This window comes from Talpa occidentalis, unplaced genomic scaffold, assembly GCF_014898055.3.
Source record: "Talpa occidentalis isolate TD23 unplaced genomic scaffold, MPIMG_talOcc4v2.1 talOcc4.4, whole genome shotgun sequence".
Lineage (NCBI taxonomy): Eukaryota > Metazoa > Chordata > Mammalia > Eulipotyphla > Talpidae > Talpa > Talpa occidentalis.
In genome coordinates this window covers 134,166,041-134,182,743 of record NW_023604295.1, presented here as the reverse complement: position 1 = coordinate 134,182,743, position 16,703 = coordinate 134,166,041, and the positions used below count along the sequence as shown (strand labels likewise).

Here is a 16,703-nt window from a genome sequence, read left to right as displayed (position 1 = left end):
TCCCAGTCAGTCTGACGTGACACTTTCTCAAAACCGTAAAATGGCCCATTAGACTTAAGCAGTCTACCTGAGATGGCCCTTTCTCTCTAGCTCATCTTTGTAGCCTATATATTTTCCTCCAGCCATGCAAGTTCCTTGATATTCATCAAAGCACTGAGATGGGGCCTTTGGCACCTGCTCTTTACCCTGCCTGGAAGGGAGGAGGCAGGTCTGCTTTTGCCTGATCACAATATGGCTTGATCCTTCCTTCAGTCTGATCCTGTGTCAAATAGGACTTTCTTGGGCTTCCCTGGTGGCATAAGGGGTTGAGACACAGCCTGTGAAGCTGTCCACAGCCTCTGCAGCAAGTGTTCAATCCCCGGCCACGGAGCTACCCACATGGTGCAGCAGACCTTTCCTGACTTGCCTGCTGCTCCCCTCAGCAGTGTATTTCAGTCTGTCTGCCTGTTCTGTTCCCCACTCTGTCTCTGGTGAATCCTCTCACCCCCCTGCACCTCTGGCCTGTACCCTGGCTCTTGTATGCATAAATAAATAAATCTTAAAAAAAAAATGACTTTCTTAGAAGAATCTTCTCTGACCTCCAATTCCAAAAATCCCCTCACTCTACTCCTGTTCATCTTCTAGTCTTGCCATGTTTTATTTTTCCTTGTAGCACTTGTGCTTGTTTAAAATTATATATTTCTTTGTTATCTCTTCCACCCCCCCCCCCCAATAGATAGTAAGTTAGTTCTTTGAGGGCCAGGACTTTAAATTTATTCTTGTCTATTTCCCCCACAGTTAGAACACTACTTTGAACATAATAGGCCCTTGGTAAGAATTTGCTAAGTTAACAAATGAGTGAATCATTTTCATTTGATGCGTGTTGGTTACTCTGCACACCTCATGTTGAAAAAAATGAGGCAAATAGGAACATGATTGTTAGTCATTCAGATGTTTACGCTGGAGCTGAGCAATTTTATAGGCGAGTAAATTAAAGTGTCATATTTGCTTATTTGGTGATTCATTTTGTATTGTTTTGTTTTACAGAGATAAATGTGGAATGACTTAAAAAATAATCTTGCCAAGAGTTTTTTTTTCCCCCCTAAGAGATGAGCAACATGATTTCAAACGATAGCAAGTATCTCTGTTTTTAGCTCACGGAAATGGATCCACACCCTTTCTAACCGATAGCGTTGTGATAGGGCAGCACTAAATTGTTAAAGCTCCCCAGAACACCAGATAATGAGTGTATGGAAAGGAACACTGTCTTTTTCATCTATTTCTGCCAATTCCTATGCTTAACATATTCTTGGGAAGGGAAGTAACATTGTTTTCTGTACCTAAAACTGTTTAAGAAGTGGGTGGAAACACCTATTAATCTTGGCTGTGTCGTGACTGGAGCACATTTCCTCATCTGATGTTGTGTGGATTCAAATTAACCTTCAGATATCCTTTCTGTTCTTTGCAAAATATTACAACCAAATTGTGATGGATTCTGGGGAGTGTCCTGAGTTTGTTGATTAATGTCAGAAATGAATTTCCTTTTCCTAATCTAATCCGGTTAGAAGCCTTCATGTACAGTCCACTTAGTATGCCCGCGTGGACTCGTAAATATGACTGCAGTCATGTGCTCACCAATATAAATCTGCATATTTTCTTCAGCTTGTTGACTCTGGGAGTCTTGGCTTGCTCAAAATTTATTTTCTCGTTGTTGCCCAGTGTACCTCTGATAGGGCAATGGCCTTATTTGTATTTTGTTTTTTCACTAACAAGTGATTCTGGGCCTTACCACATACTTGGTCAGCTTGCCCAGAGAGGCTGTCTCTTCTGCCTCTAATGGCGAGTCACCAAAACCGATTTGGGGCAGTGTCACAAGGTCTCTGGAAGGAGGCAGTGCAGTGCAAGCTGGAGGACTCTTGGTGCCTGCATATGGATAGCCACAGACATCTGCCAGCTGAGCAGCAGAACTGTCCAGGTGAGAGAGCACAGGTGGGGGTTCCTCAAGTCTGGAATATCATGATGCCCCCCTCATACTCCACTTCCAAGCTCAGAAACTCCTTTGTTGTCTTCAGGAGAGTAGTGTTCTCTTTGACCCCTAACCCAACTCTGTGCCCCTCCCCAACATCTGGATTGCCATGATTTGTCAAGTGACACAATCTTCTTCCCCAGATCTGATTCCCACCTTCCTTCTGAACTCAAGGTCAGATGCTAGAGATCTTGGGTCTGCCTGTCTGACTTTGCATTCTCTGGCTCTCACTCCCACCGTCAGACTTGCTCACATAGTTTCCGTCTGCAGATGTGGCTCCCCTTATTTATCATGTGCTCCCTGGATTCAGCACACACCCCCTAATGCTGCTGTGGATGCTGTCCATCACTCATTCACTCTGCAAATATTTATCCACAGGATGGCAGAGCTAGTTTGACTGCCTCTGCTATTCACCTGCTATAATCCCTGTCCAATACCATCAGGCATGCATTTTCTCTTGCCTCCCCGCCCCCCTTCACTTTTTGTTAGTGTCTTCTTATCTCTCCCTGTTACCTGCTTCTGCTTCATCTCTGGTTTCAGAATCTGAGCTTCTGTCTTCAGTCATCACCTTTTCCCAGCACATCATGTCTTTCTCTCTAAAGGGCCCTCCATATCTTTTTCTTATTCCTCAACTACATTTAATTTATAGTAGGAAAACCAGTGGCATATAATACTCATGGTAAAAGGTGGCTTTAATATAGTATACATCTCTAATTTGCTGCAAAACAGAAATCTGTCTCCTATTTTTAGATGAAAATATGTTAGATGATTTATGTTTTTCTATAACAGTCTTGCTAGATTGTCATTTACTGTGGGATTATTTTATAGATGAAAAAATTCGAACTGGCTTTTAGTTTGAGTAAAATAATTGCTAGTTAAAATACTTGCATTAATGGATCAGATCCAGTTAATGTAAGTTTGTGTCTCTCTTAAAATAAAAGTTAAAAAATTAAATTTGTTCCTTGGTAATTTGATTTGTAGAAGTGGGGGACAAAGAATTGCAAACAGGGCTTTAAAAAATCAGTTCTAATTAATTGTGTGTGCAGATGCATCAGCTGAGATTGGGAGGCAATTAGTCTAATTATGTTTAAAATACAGTTGCATGCTTAAATAGATAATCACACCCTGAGGCCTATCTTTTTCTACTTTCTCCTTTAGGCACCTAGTGAATTTTTTGGCCATTAAGCATGACCTCTTCAGTGTCTGTGGAGCAGAACTGAGTGACAGATGCAGATGAGGCAGGGCAGCTCATCTCCCTAGCCCAGAGTTTCCTCCTTCAATGATGATACCTCCGTCTGCAGCAGACCTAGAGAGGAAGATTAAGATTTGCTGGGGGAAATGTATGTTTTCTAGCTAACCCCACCCTCCTTTTTAATCTTATTTGTGGAAAGCTGAGCTCTTTATATGAAATAACTTTCTCATCTTCCAGTTTGGAGTAAACTATAGCTAAATCTTATTCTACACATTATGAAATAATTTGAATTTCACAATTAAACTTATCACTAGCTTATCATTAACATGAAAGACTCAGTTTCTGGCAAGTTAAGAGAGTCAGGTGAAAGTGTCATCTCGGCTTCTGAAGTAGTTTTATACTCATTTGGTCTTTCAGTTGCTACAACTTAAAATAGATGTGATATCCCTGACAAAACTTTTTCTTTTTAACTTAAGAAATTGATATTTGTATAGGTAAATGACCAGAGATGTTTTCCCTGCCTTTCATTAAAAAGTAATGTAACTACATTTCTCTTTAGTAGATTCAGTTTTATTGGAAGAATCTATTGAAGGTGGTCTGGTACAAATACTCCCTATTGCTCTACTTTTGGTTTCTGGTAGCATTAAACATGATTTATAAATTACATTTTCATTTTATAGGATATCCTGCAGTTCAAGACTATATTCTTTATTACCGACCTACCATGGTGATTTTGCTTTTTCTTTCAGCTGCATTTGCTGTATTTCTGACTACTTGCAGCGGAAACTGAGTTGACCATCATTGCTATATTTATGACTGGATTAATGTGGTTTTTCTCCAGGTAGTCAAAAATGGATCTTGAGCATTGATAGCTGGTGCTATTAGGCTAGTTAGAGTTTTGTTTCTTGGACTGCTTTTGCTAATTCTGGTATAAGAACACAAGCTTACTTCGTCCATGATTATCCAAATATAGTGGATTGCAATGAATGATAACCGAGCGAGGATAGAGATTTGAAATACAGACATATGAAGATGTAGATGATTGGTAAATATGACTTGTACTTTGTGAGTGTGCATATCATCAGGGCCTTTTCTGTCCACATTCATTCATGGACAAAAATAAATTAGATTTGTTCAGAGGGGCCATTTCCATTTTACTCCCTTCCTTGATGTTTACCCTATCAACATTGGGAGAGAGAAGTTGGTTTTGAGAAATTAATTCTTCCTTTAGTGTTTGAAATAAACCACTCTTACTATGGTAAGCATAAGCAAATTCTTTGAAAATATATACCAATTTAGGAATTTGGTTTGTGATATAGCAAAAGATCCAAGTGTTGTTTTAGCAGATGTTTGATGCCAGTCATGCAGTTCCTGTAATGGAATGTTTAGTGTGTTTGCCTCTCTGTGTCAGGTAATCTGTGTAAATATACAACCTGCATTTTATATGACTTATGCTAAGAATTGAATGATTTGACTGAGAATTGGGTGATCTGATTGGTTACAATTTCAGTTTCTTTGATTTTTGTTTCCTATTCATAAAATGTTAAATAATCATACAAGATAATTTAAACATAGTAAAGGAATTAACAGATGATGCAAACAACTGAAAAGTTTGAAAAAGCTTAGCTCTGTGGGGTTGTGTCATTGTTTCTTGGTGTAAATATGTGCAGGTGAAAAAAAAGTCATCACTATGTATTATGTTTTTCAGCATCCTTCATGTCATTATATCTTAAATATTCCCACATATATTTTGTTTAGTTAGGACACTAGATTTTGTGTGTCTTTACCCTTCAAGTAATGCTGATTATAGTTAGATGAATCTGAATTATTAACTTAGGGTCTAGGATAATTTAGATTGATTGACATTCTGGCATTGGCAGTATAGTATATTCTTGAGTTTCCAAAAAGATGTATTGTGAAACTCTAGAACTGGGTGGAAAGAGATCATCTGTGTAGTGGCTTAAAAAAAAAACAAACCACAAAAACCTGAGAAGAGCTTTTACAAAAGCAGCAGGAAGTACTTACTGAATCAGCACTGGTTCATTGTGGAGGGGTTTGCAGATTTCTAATTAAGGCACTGAATACTTACAGTCCTCAATTCACATGGAAAAATGTTTAAATGGTGGTGAGGTGTGTGTAGGTCTGTGTTTGTATGGGGCAACTGATAGTGAAAATTAGCCAAAAATATTATGTGTGGACACAGGCAGAAAAATTGAAGTGGAGTGTCCTAAAAGAACAGAATAACAACCCAAGTCACTCCATGTGATTTCCAGATCAGACAAAGGGATGGCCAGAGCACAATGGGAACATGTAGAGGCCTGTTGCTAAATCAGAAGTGAGCAGGAATGCAGTTCAAAACCTCATTTACTACTCTTTAGTCTGTTGCCCTAGAGACAGACTTAACATATTGACTTTGGCAACTCCCGGGTAGCTTGCCATGTCTGTAGTTATTTAAGTGAAAATCTGAATTTGTGATTTAAAAATATAAGTTTACTGTAGGTAGTGCAACCAATCACATTTTTGGTTGGGTGGGAACTTCCAGAAGGTTCTAAGTCATCTTTTGGAAAATAATGAAATAAAGCGACAAGATAAAGAATTCTAACTCTAAAGAATTCAAATAGGGAGATGCAGTAAAGGGAAGCAAGACCTATTGAAAACCCAGTGCAAGAGACTATTGAGACTGATTTAAATTTCAGGCGTCATCTCATTTTGTAGCTTGAATGAGGTAACTGGAGAATGCAGATAACAAAATTAATAGTCAGGGGAGTGCTTAAAATATTGTGTTAAGATTAAAATGAGAGAATTAGCCTAGAATGATGGTGATTCTGTCCTGCCCTATGTATAATGTTGATATATAGAGTTTGGCAGCTTCCACACACGCTGCCCTGCCTTTCCTTTTTGGTTGTTGTTATTTTGTGCTTGCTTTTCAAAGATTTTTCCTTGAAAAACACTAATCTAACTAGGGATTGTTTAAAAAGTGTCAAATGAAAAATGGAGTTGGGAGAAGGAGCCTGGAGGCAGAAATAGCTGCAAGAGGAATGAATTCTCTTCCCTGCAGTGCTGTTTTCCAAGACCACCTGTATCAGGAACCCTGGGGTGCTTATTAAAAATGCAGGTCTCTGTCCCTACCCCAGACCCCCTGATTACAGTTTCCTGGGGCCTGGATACAGGAATCTGTATTCTGAACAAGTTCTTGCATACAGCAACGTGTGATGGAACACACTTTCAAACGTGTGATGGAACACACTTTCAAATCTTACCTATTAATACATAGGAACTTAATGTTTCATATCTTTTCTCTGGTTTTAATTCTGAGAGTATTATTCTATCTTAAATATGATTCTGGGTAGAAAAGAATTATTTAGATGCCTAAAACTGGGGCCTCTACCCAAGTGAGGTATCTGTGTGGGAAGAAAAGTTGTTATGGAAAGCAGTTTTTATGTTTGTGATTAAATCACACATCATCATAGTGACTGGAATGCATTTAGATACATTATTTTCCCTTTGGGGACAGTGACAGAAAGTCATTCAGGTTTATAATTTTTACTCCTCTGTTAAAAAGAAAATGTTCTAATTGAAATAGAAAGATTTGATTAAGAATCCAATCTCTGCCTCCCCACCAAAGGTTCTTGTTTATAATATTTTTTGGCACAGAAACATTAATGTTCAGATATGTAATCTCGAGATTTTATTAAAAAATATAAATGACTGACCTGAAATTCAAATGACCTGAAACTTTATCTCATACTTTTTAAAAACGGTTTTGGATGATACTTTCTGCTCTTTGACTACCTGATTGACAGACTTAGGGACATGGGCCAGAATGGCGCGAGGAGCCTACATTGACTCTGCCAACATCAGTAAGAGGCAGCTGGCTCCTGTGTCCCTAGAACTGCAGTATGTATTTCAGTAGGCACTCCCTTGGGTCAAGTTGCCCAACTGATATTTTAACAGTATTTCAGCCTGTGCTTTGGGTTCTCATTTTAGAAGGATGGGTACATTCTTTTGATTTAGGTGCCTTTCTGGAGCAGCTGAAGTTGGGCCCCACTCCAAGACGTGCTGGCTTTCTCCATGTCTGCCCAGGTGGAGCTCAGTTGTGCCAGTGTTGCCAATGGGCCTGTGCCAAAGCACATCTTGTTTGCTCAGATGCTTACCAACCCTCTGGACAACCAGGCTTTCTTTAGTGGATGATGATTTACAATGCAAGCTAACCCCCATAAAATCAGACCAAGCAATTCTATATTGAATTGGGGGTCAGCTCAGTGGCTTGCTGTTACAGGGTGAATTTGCTGAAGGAAATCTATTCAAGACTCTTCTAAACAGTATTGAGCCTGCATTTCCTGTGTTAATCTGAATGTTTAAATTTAGGTCCATTTGACATAGACGTAGCCAATGACATAGGTTTACATTTTTTAGCTTCTAGGAAATGTTTTCAAAAGATGACTTCACTCCTTTCTAGAAGGTCCCCTGAAATGAGGGGGTTGGTTGGATAGTGTAAGGTCTATAAGCACATGGATCAATGTACTGAATGAGGGGCTTGTGCCCAGTGCTAAGTAAAGCAGGTTAGTGTCCTCAGTTGAATACAATGTCTCAAACCACTTCCTCAAATAATTAAGTGAAGTTGAGTTTGCTATAAACCTCCTGAGAACTCTTAATTGACTTTCCAAAAGTTGGCCATCTTAAGACTACTCTTTGATGTTCCAGTGTCCACTTTGAGAATTGGTGCTTTGTAATTCTCACTGTAGGTCCTAATTATTTTTAAAGCAAAGTTTTTCATTATACTTCTTGTTTATAATATGCAGTTAATTAGTTGTAGTTAATCTATTTCCTTGAACTAATATGTATTCATTAAGATAAAAATGACTGAAAATGAGGGGCTCATTGCTTAGACTAGAATAGTTAAATTTTATTCCTTTAGTATGTCTTCTAATTTCTTCAGAAAAGTCTGGCAGTTGTTATTTAAACACACACACACACACACGCACGCACGCACGCATGCACGCGCATTGAATAGCAGTGACTTTTTCCAAGGTTAGTCCTTACAGATGTCTGTTTGTTTTCTGAATAACACTTGTGATTCAGAGCTCACTTCATTAACCTCTCATTATTTCTCTCTCTGCTTGACTTCTTGAACATCAGCCTTTTCCTGTATGTTGCTTGTGCACTTGGCCTGTATTATAGCCTTCTTGATTTAATAGAGATATAAGGTGGTAACAAAAATATCCTCTCTTTTACAAGTAGGTGGGTTTGTATCTCCTGTGGCACAATCTTGGTCAAAATATGACCCACCTATGGTTTGAAAGGCATTGAAGAGAAAATAAAAGATTGATGAAAAATTACTTGAATGAACCAAATGTTTAATACATTTGATTGTTCAAGAATTTACCGAGGACAGTGCTAGGTAATGAGACCATTTTTGAGTATGCATGAAAGACTGGCATATTACCTTTTTTAAAATTACTTTTTTTTTTGGTAGGAGAACTAGGGTGTAGGCCAGAGATGGGTGGAAAGGTTATGAGAGGATTCACCAGAGAGAGAATGGGGAGCAGAACAGGCAGATCTATTGAAAAACACTGTTGAGGGGAGCAGCGGGAGAGACAGGCCACCAGGGAGGCCCCTGGCATGGTATGTTGAAGCTGGAAAAGGGTGAGCCAGAAAAATTCACTTGGAAATTATTTACCTGTCAATTCTATGCCTAAAATAGTTAAATAGATAACCTAAAAATCCAATAGGAAGAAGGATAGGAAGGTTTTAAATGCTACTTCTGAAATGACAGGAGATGGAATTAAAAGTGAGGCAGGAGGGAACAGAAGGAAGATATGATGATAAGAAGGTTCTTTATAGCAATATAATAGGGCAGCCAAAATGTTTTTAGAATGGCAGAGAATATTCCTTAAGCTAATGAGCCTGTAATTAGTTTAGTTTAGTAGTTAGATGATGTGGAGGAGTACACCCTGGCAGTGTAGTTGGCTGAGTTTTGCCAGAATAAAGGAAGCAATGACTCATTCCTCCTCAGTGGAACACAGAGCTTGACCTTTCTGCTGTGAAGCCTGATCCTGGAAAAGTCATTTCTCCCTGATAGACACTAGTCCGTGATTCTCAGTGTTCTCTACCTCTCACATGTCTGTTAGGACAGATATGTAAGAATACTGTGTGTTAGAAATCGTTAGGGCCATGGTATTGCTACATTGGGAGGGCATCAGAATCTCCATGGAAGCTGAATATTCTGCCTTTTTCTTAGCGATGAAGATGGCATTTGCTCAAGACCAGAGTCCCCCACAATTTTCTGTGCTTAGGACACCTGTCTGGCTCCCTTTCTCTCTGCTGAGATGAATTTTACCCATGCAGATTGGATTTAGACAGCCTCCCAATTCTGGACAAGCTTGAAGAGATTCTCAAGTCTCACCTTTAAAAAAACAACAACAAAACGCTCCAGCCACAGTATTCTTTTTTATTCCTCATCTGTCACACTATAGAAAAAAATTACAATATTTGAGCAGCATTTTTTTGAAGGTTACCTGGAGTGATGGCCAAGTGTATACAGGGGTTGTATTATCCTTGCAGCTCATCCTTGTTCTGATATCAATCTGGTCAAACTTGAGTTTTGCTCTTAAGTTCTCAGAAAAGAAAGATTCTACATGTATATTTTATTACAAGGCCCCTCACTATATTTATTTTTTCAATACGTTAATGGGGTTCTATGTATCTTTAAGAAAGTCTTCCTCTGTTTTTTTCATCAAAGTGATATCTAATAAGGGCCTCCCTGTTGGCAAAGGGATTAAAGACAGCGCTATCAAGCTATCACCAGCCACTACAGCATGAGTTTGATCGTCAGCCGACCAGGGAGCTACCCACATGGTGCAGCAGACCTCTCCTGTCTCGCCCGCTGCTCTCCTCAGCAGTGTATTTCAGTAGATCTGCCTGTTCTGCTACCCACTCTCTCTGGTGAATCCTCTTACCTCCTGCATCTCTGGCTTACACCCCAGTTCTTGTATGCATAAATAAATAAATAAATCTTAAAAATGATATCTAATAAAGACTTCATCTCATATTTGTAGTACCAATACATTAGTTGTTGATATGGGCAGCCATCATATGGGCATATACAGTCATTTCCCTCTTAAAATCAGTTTACTTTTTTCCAGCAAATAAATTAAAAAGTACATGTAGATTGTGAGGCTTTGTAAAATGTTCTTGATGCTAACCATGCCTCTCTTCCTAACTGAATCACCTTCCCTGTGTCTAGGAACATTCCAGGCTAGTTTTCCATATAAGCCACTCCCTTGCTCTATGCTTATTCTCTTCTCGGCTCCCAGACATCAGGTGCTGGTTCATTAGAAGACATTACTGTGCATGTCACGCAGCCAGTTGGCACCACATTTTTGGCTGCTTCTGATGAATCTCTTTCTAGTTGGCTGGCAAATGAAATCTGTTCATTGAGAAGAGAGTGTGTGTGTATTTGTTTGTTTATATGTGTATTACTGGCGGAGGATGAGACTGAAGCAAAAGTTGGGCTGGTTAAATACAATCATCTCTCTGCTGTTTTCTTCTTTTATTTCTCTTATAATTTTTTAGCAGAGGAGTTCCTGGGGTTTGTTATTCAGCTTTTATCCCTCATTTTTTGGTGAGCTTTTGAGTCTGCATATTTAGCATTTTATTAGTCAAATAATAAGAAACAATATATGTGTTTATATGAGTGTTCCTCATATTGTAAAGACCTGTGGCCACGGCGATAATATGAGTTACCTTGTGCTAGTGTATCTAGGATCAGTAGTAGGTTCTTACTGTGTGCCAGGCAGTGTTCTGGTGCTTTATGTGTATTATCTAATTCTCACAGCAACACTATGAGGTAGTCACAATTATTTCCATTTTACAGATGAGAAAATAGACACATAAAAATTAAAGTCACGCCTCAGTAAGTAATTGTATCATTCTGGTAAGTTAAACCATGGTAGTAATAACAGTGGTTCTCAAATTTGAGAGACTTAATACAACAAAGACTTATTTCTGACTCGTGATGCATGACCACTGTGCCATCACAGGCGGATCCTCATTGTAGTTACTTGGTTCCATCTCAACACATGCTCCTGGGAAGGGAGCTGGTGAGGTGAGCTCTGACTTTTAAAATTTCCTCCTGCGGGCCTCCCCGGTGGCGCAGCGGTTGAGCGCTGGGTTGCGAAGCTGCCCGCGGCCTCTGCGGCGCCGGTTCGATCCCCGGCTGCTCCCCGGCCACCGGAGGAGGATCCCACATGGTGCGCAGACCTCTCCTGCCACCCGCTGCTCCCCTCAGCAGTGTACTTCAGTCCTTCTGCCTGCTCTGCTCCCCACTCTGGCTCTGGTGAATTCTCTCACCCTCCCCCGCTTCTGACTGTACCCAGTGCATGTATAAACAAAACAAACAAACAAATATAATAAATAAATAAATAAAAACATGCCCTCTATTAAAAAAAAAAAAGTGTTAAAATTTCCTCCTGGAAGTGACATGTTTTACTTCTGCTCAGATTTTGTTGTCCAAACTAAGTCACTCAGCCATGATTCCATTTACAGGAAACAAAACAGTGAAACCTGCTGTGTGCCCAGAGGAGAAAAGAACTGGATGGTCTCTGAACTTCTCTAATGATGGAGCCAAGTCTACACTCCATGTGGTCAGGCCACAGGGGCTGTGCCTTTGTCATACAGTGACTATAACTGGAAGGAAATACACGGCAGGTATCCTGAGCCACATGTGGTCCAGAATAGTGTTGTCACTGAGGATGCAGGACACATGCCATGGAAAGAATTGAAGTAAAATTCCCCTGTAATAAATATGTTTGCTGTTGTGTGACATGGCATGCTGTTACATGGGGAACAGTGCTGTGTGATGGGTAAGAAATGGATTCTGGAGTTAGACTGGCTGAAATGCCAGTTCTATCACAGACAACCTGTGTGACCTTGGGCAAGTTACTGAACGTCTCTGTGCTTCAGTTACCTCACATTGAAATGGGAATAAAATATCACCTATGGTACAGTGTCATATCATTGAAATGGATTTTAAAAATTGTTTATGAGTGTGGGTGTGCATTGCTATTGGACTAGTAAGTATGGAATTCATAGTAAACATTGAGTAAATGTTAGCTGCTATCTTTACTTTGAATTTCATCATTCCACAGGGTAAATGACATTTCTAAAAGCTTAACTATAAGCAAAGCAGTTTGAGGACCCATTTGATGTAAAGATACCACTGTGTTATTTATTATGTAAAGCAGACTCGTGGTGCTTGGTTACAGGTTAATGTTTGTCCATTTCCATTTGTGGTTAAGAATTAGAGATGTGGTGCATAGAATCTTGTTTTCTACAGTAGGATTATAGGTAGAATCAGAATCCTGTTTTAAGACTATAAACATAAAACAGTTTGTTGACTTAGTTATTAAATGTATCTGTACCTAGCAAGCCTAATGTATGAAAATCCAGATGTGGAAAAAGAGGTTTTTGTTGTGAAAAACTTAGAGACTTTTGTTTTTTCAAAATTATTTATTAAGCTCTAGAATAGTGGTTGTCAGTTGGGTCATGGGAGTGATTTTTAGCCCCAGCAGACACTTGGCAGTATTTGGGGACATCTGGCAATGTCTGGAGACATTTTTCAAACTGGACGTGGGGAGATAATTGTGGCCAGAGATGCTGCCAAAGTCCCACTATAGACAGGACAGCCGCCCGCCCGAACAAAGAATTTTCAGGCCCAAATATCAGTAGTGCCAAGATGGAGAAACCCTCACCTAGAAATAGAAATCAATTTACCATGGGCCATTTTAAATTAAAAGAATCCTTAGAGTGCAGGTAATTCCTGTCTTGGTAAGTACATTTTCAATGACCTATTGGAAATAGTAGCAGGCTCTTTCCAAACACTGCCGGGCACCTTATTCAAGCAAAGCTGTGCTGTCAGGTGTAGCAGAGTCTTTTAAATGAGAAGTCTTATGTTAATTAATTATCACCCATGAAAGCAACTGTGAGGCTATTTCTGTTTAGATGCTTTTATGTTCGTCACCAAAATGGGTCCTCTCCAACTGCTGTGGCAGCATATTTGGAGAGTTACGTGTTCCTTTGCTTCTTGTAAGACCTGGAAGATTGTGGCACTTGGCCTGAGGTCATATTCTAGATCGGGGATTCTCAACCTTGAACCAATGACATTATGGACTAGACACTTTTTTTTTTTTTTTTTTGGTGGGCATCTGTTTTGTGCATTGCAAGATACTTGGCAGCATCTCTGAAATCTACCCACTCACTGCCAATACCTTCTGCCTGACCAATAGTGAGAATGAAAATTTGGTATTGCCAAATGTTCCCTGGTGGCTGAGGGGGCTGCATCCGGTGCAGAACCTCCATTCTAGAGTAATATGGAGAAGAGGACACTGCTTTCTCAGGAATGGTCAGGTGAACTAAATGGACAGTTTTAGCAACAAATCAGGAATCTGTTTGGCTTCAGGCTATGTAGAGAATCACAGTGATCGCTGGAGAATATCTCAGAGTTCAGGATGGGGAAGCAGATGGTAACTAACAAGGACAGAAAATGTTTTATAGCTGCTCTGGGGCAGGGGTAAAAATAGAGAAAATCGGGAGGGAAGGAAGACCCTCAGACTTACCTGAAAGCTAGATTTTCAATTATGTCTCTTAATGGAATGTCGGCTCGTAAGGGCAAAGCTGACAAGTATGAAAGAGTGATGGTTCTGTGAAATAAAGAGTAGAGGGAGATGGTTTGCTGATTAAATTGCTCATTATCTGGAGGCTATGAAGAAAACCAGTCAATGAATTAGTGTGGTGAAAAATAACTTTCATTTTTCCAGAAGTCAAACAATTTTTTCCAGATGCATACTCCCGCCACCCAAAAAAACCCCGATCAGATTTGTTTTTCATGACTTACAATCACAAGTCTTGTTTACCAACAAGTGATTGAGGTAAAGTGTAATGCAATGAGTTAATAGATATAAAAAACTTACTGTCCCATAGCAAGCTTTAGAAAACGTTAATTATCATTAGTTATTAAAGTGAAGACAATGAATAATCATTTAATGATTTAAATTTTATTTTGTTCTAATTTTGAAAACTTGGCAATTCATCTATCACATGTAGATTACATATTACTTTATAATAAGAATGTTAAATTAGCCAGAGCATCCCACTTACCAACTATTCTGGGGAGACCAGAGTTTTACAATATTTACAACCAGTTAGTTTCCACTATTGATCAACAGATCATCCACCGAAGAAGGGTAAAACATCTCTAGTAGCAGCCAGCCAGGTCTAAGCACAGTTTATCAATGTTTATCCGATGAACTTTATTTTACCTTTCATGTATGTACCATCCTGTTCCAGTCAGAATTTGGCTAGTTGACTACTGCTTGGGGCTGTTGTGACCAAAGATTTCCCTTTAATTTAATTTCAAGAGGTTGATTAGAGAGGGTCAAAGGAATAAGAAGAACTGGATTCAAGGGCCCTTTTCACCCATTATTTCATCATTCTTACCTGACCTTGAGCAAGTTTTTGCATGTTGCTGAAATTTAGTTTCTGACATTAAGTGGGGGTAATAATGCAGACTCCACTCGGTTATTGTAAGAGTGAACTAATTTTGAAGACAATGTGAAAACCATGAAGCTTGCTGACTTGCTCTACTTGTCCTGTTGTATTTTCCATGTTGCTTAATGATCTTTTTCAAATAACACCAATTTCCCTAGTGTAAATCTCTTTGGAACCCTCTTTGAATAAACTCTAAAAATTTTAGCATAGTCTACAAGTCTTGTTGGCTCTCACCTTGGAGGTCCTTAACTGGTGCACTGGTCTGAGTCACTGCTGCTCTGGGCCACTTCCCGCACATCGCTTTTGTGCGAACTGTCCCCTCTACCTGTATTCCTTTCCTCCATTTTCCCACCTGGTCTGCACCCTGGCCTGGTACCCTGTCCCCTAGATACAGCAGTGAAGCAAGGCCTTCCTTCTTTTCAATTCAGTATCTTGCATGTATTTGGATATTTTTCAAATCGTTGAAAAAAATTTTTATTTTCTCTGTCTAGACAAATAGGTTTTTAAAGGCAGGATCTGATACCTAAGTACTGTTATATTTATAATGTCAAACAGTACAAGGTACATAGCAGGTATTAGATGAATGTAGGTGAATGTATTGACACTTAGAGATGTTTCAGGCAGAAATAGAAAAAGACTTTCATTGTTCAGGACTCTGATGAGAATGGAAATGGGTAGTTGGTGGAGGAGTAAGTATCCTGTCGCCAGCTTTGGGCAAAAAAAAAAAAAAAAAGAAAATCATGAGTGTGGGAGAAATTCATTTTCCTTTTTATTTATGAAAAATTGGGACAACAAACACTACCAGATAGTGTTTGGCATGTTTCTGCTCAGTGAATTCTCACAACAACCCACGAGGTAGCTGTTTTTTACCCTCTCCCATTTATAAATGAAGAAATGTGCCCCCCGAGAAGCTAAGTCACCCCAGGGATGCAGCCTTTGGGCACAGCTTAGAGCCCACCCTGGGCCCAGAGCCGGTGGTCTTTCCTCTGTATCTTCCTACCTCACAGCAGCAGGACCCTCATTGACCAGAGACATCATTTTTCAATCTGATTAGCCTTGTATGTTGCTTTTACTTAATGGCATTACACATGAAATGTAGAGCTCATAGATTTTTTTTTTAACAAAGAGAAGTCAACAGTATACGAGTAATTGATATTTTAAATTTTAAAATTGAGACTTTATTTTTTTAAAAATATTTATTTATTTATGCATACAAGAGCTAGGGTACAGACCAGAGGTGTGGGGGGGTGAGAGGATTCACCAGAGACACAGCGGGGAACAGAACAGGCAGATCTACTTAAATACACTGCTGAGGGGAGCAGCGGGCGAGTCATAAGAGGTCTGCTGCGCCATGTGGGTAGCTGCCTGGCTGGCTGGGGATTGAACTTGTTCTGCACAGGCTGCGGATTGCTTCATAGTGCGGTGTTTAACCCCTTGCGCCACCAGGGAGGCCCTTAAAATTGAGACTTTAGATATAGGTGGAAATACTTGGAGAATTTTATTGAAAAACAGGGTGAAAGCCATTTAAAAGAAATTTCCATCCCTTCGGAACTCACCTCAGTTTATTTCAATTGAATTTTTTTTTTTTATTAACTTAGTGGAGTAAGAAGAAAGCCTTTGAAGTGACTTTTTTGAATCTGATGGTTATTTATATTTAGTGGATGGAAAAACCCAGACTCTGTGAGCATTGGTGTTTTGAGTGAGAGGCATTTTGATTATTTATAAATGTGGTATGGTTTGTTTAGAATTGACTCATTTAAAGTCATATTGAGTTAAACATTATTTCTTTTAAGTGACCCACCCATATAAACACAATTAAATGCTACAGTACATTCTTATATTTGTGTTGTTTCAAGTGAATCTTACTCATATTTACAACTTGACTTTGATTCTACATTTGATATTTGTAAATACAGCCCACAGACTCTCATGGGCTAAACTACCTGGGAAGAGAATACT

General features: G+C 39.3%; 1 protein-coding gene and 1 long non-coding RNA gene across 3 annotated transcripts in view; both read left to right on the top strand.

Annotated features, from left to right (window-relative positions):
• LOC119257964 (uncharacterized) overlaps positions 1 to 14,215 on the top strand; it is a 32,468-nt gene extending 18,253 nt beyond the window's left edge. Inside the window, exons 3-4 of one of the 2 annotated variants that reach the window (XR_008554025.1) lie at positions 3,164 to 3,345; positions 11,745 to 14,215. This is a non-coding gene — a long non-coding RNA (uncharacterized LOC119257964). Of the gene's footprint in view, positions 1 to 3,163; positions 3,726 to 11,744 lie in introns of those variants that run through there. The other variant, XR_005128144.2, reaches the window with a different exon arrangement.
• SH3RF1 (SH3 domain containing ring finger 1) overlaps positions 1 to 16,703 on the top strand; it is a 147,939-nt gene that overhangs the window by 20,700 nt on the left and 110,536 nt on the right. The gene's annotated exons all lie outside the window — the stretch shown is intronic.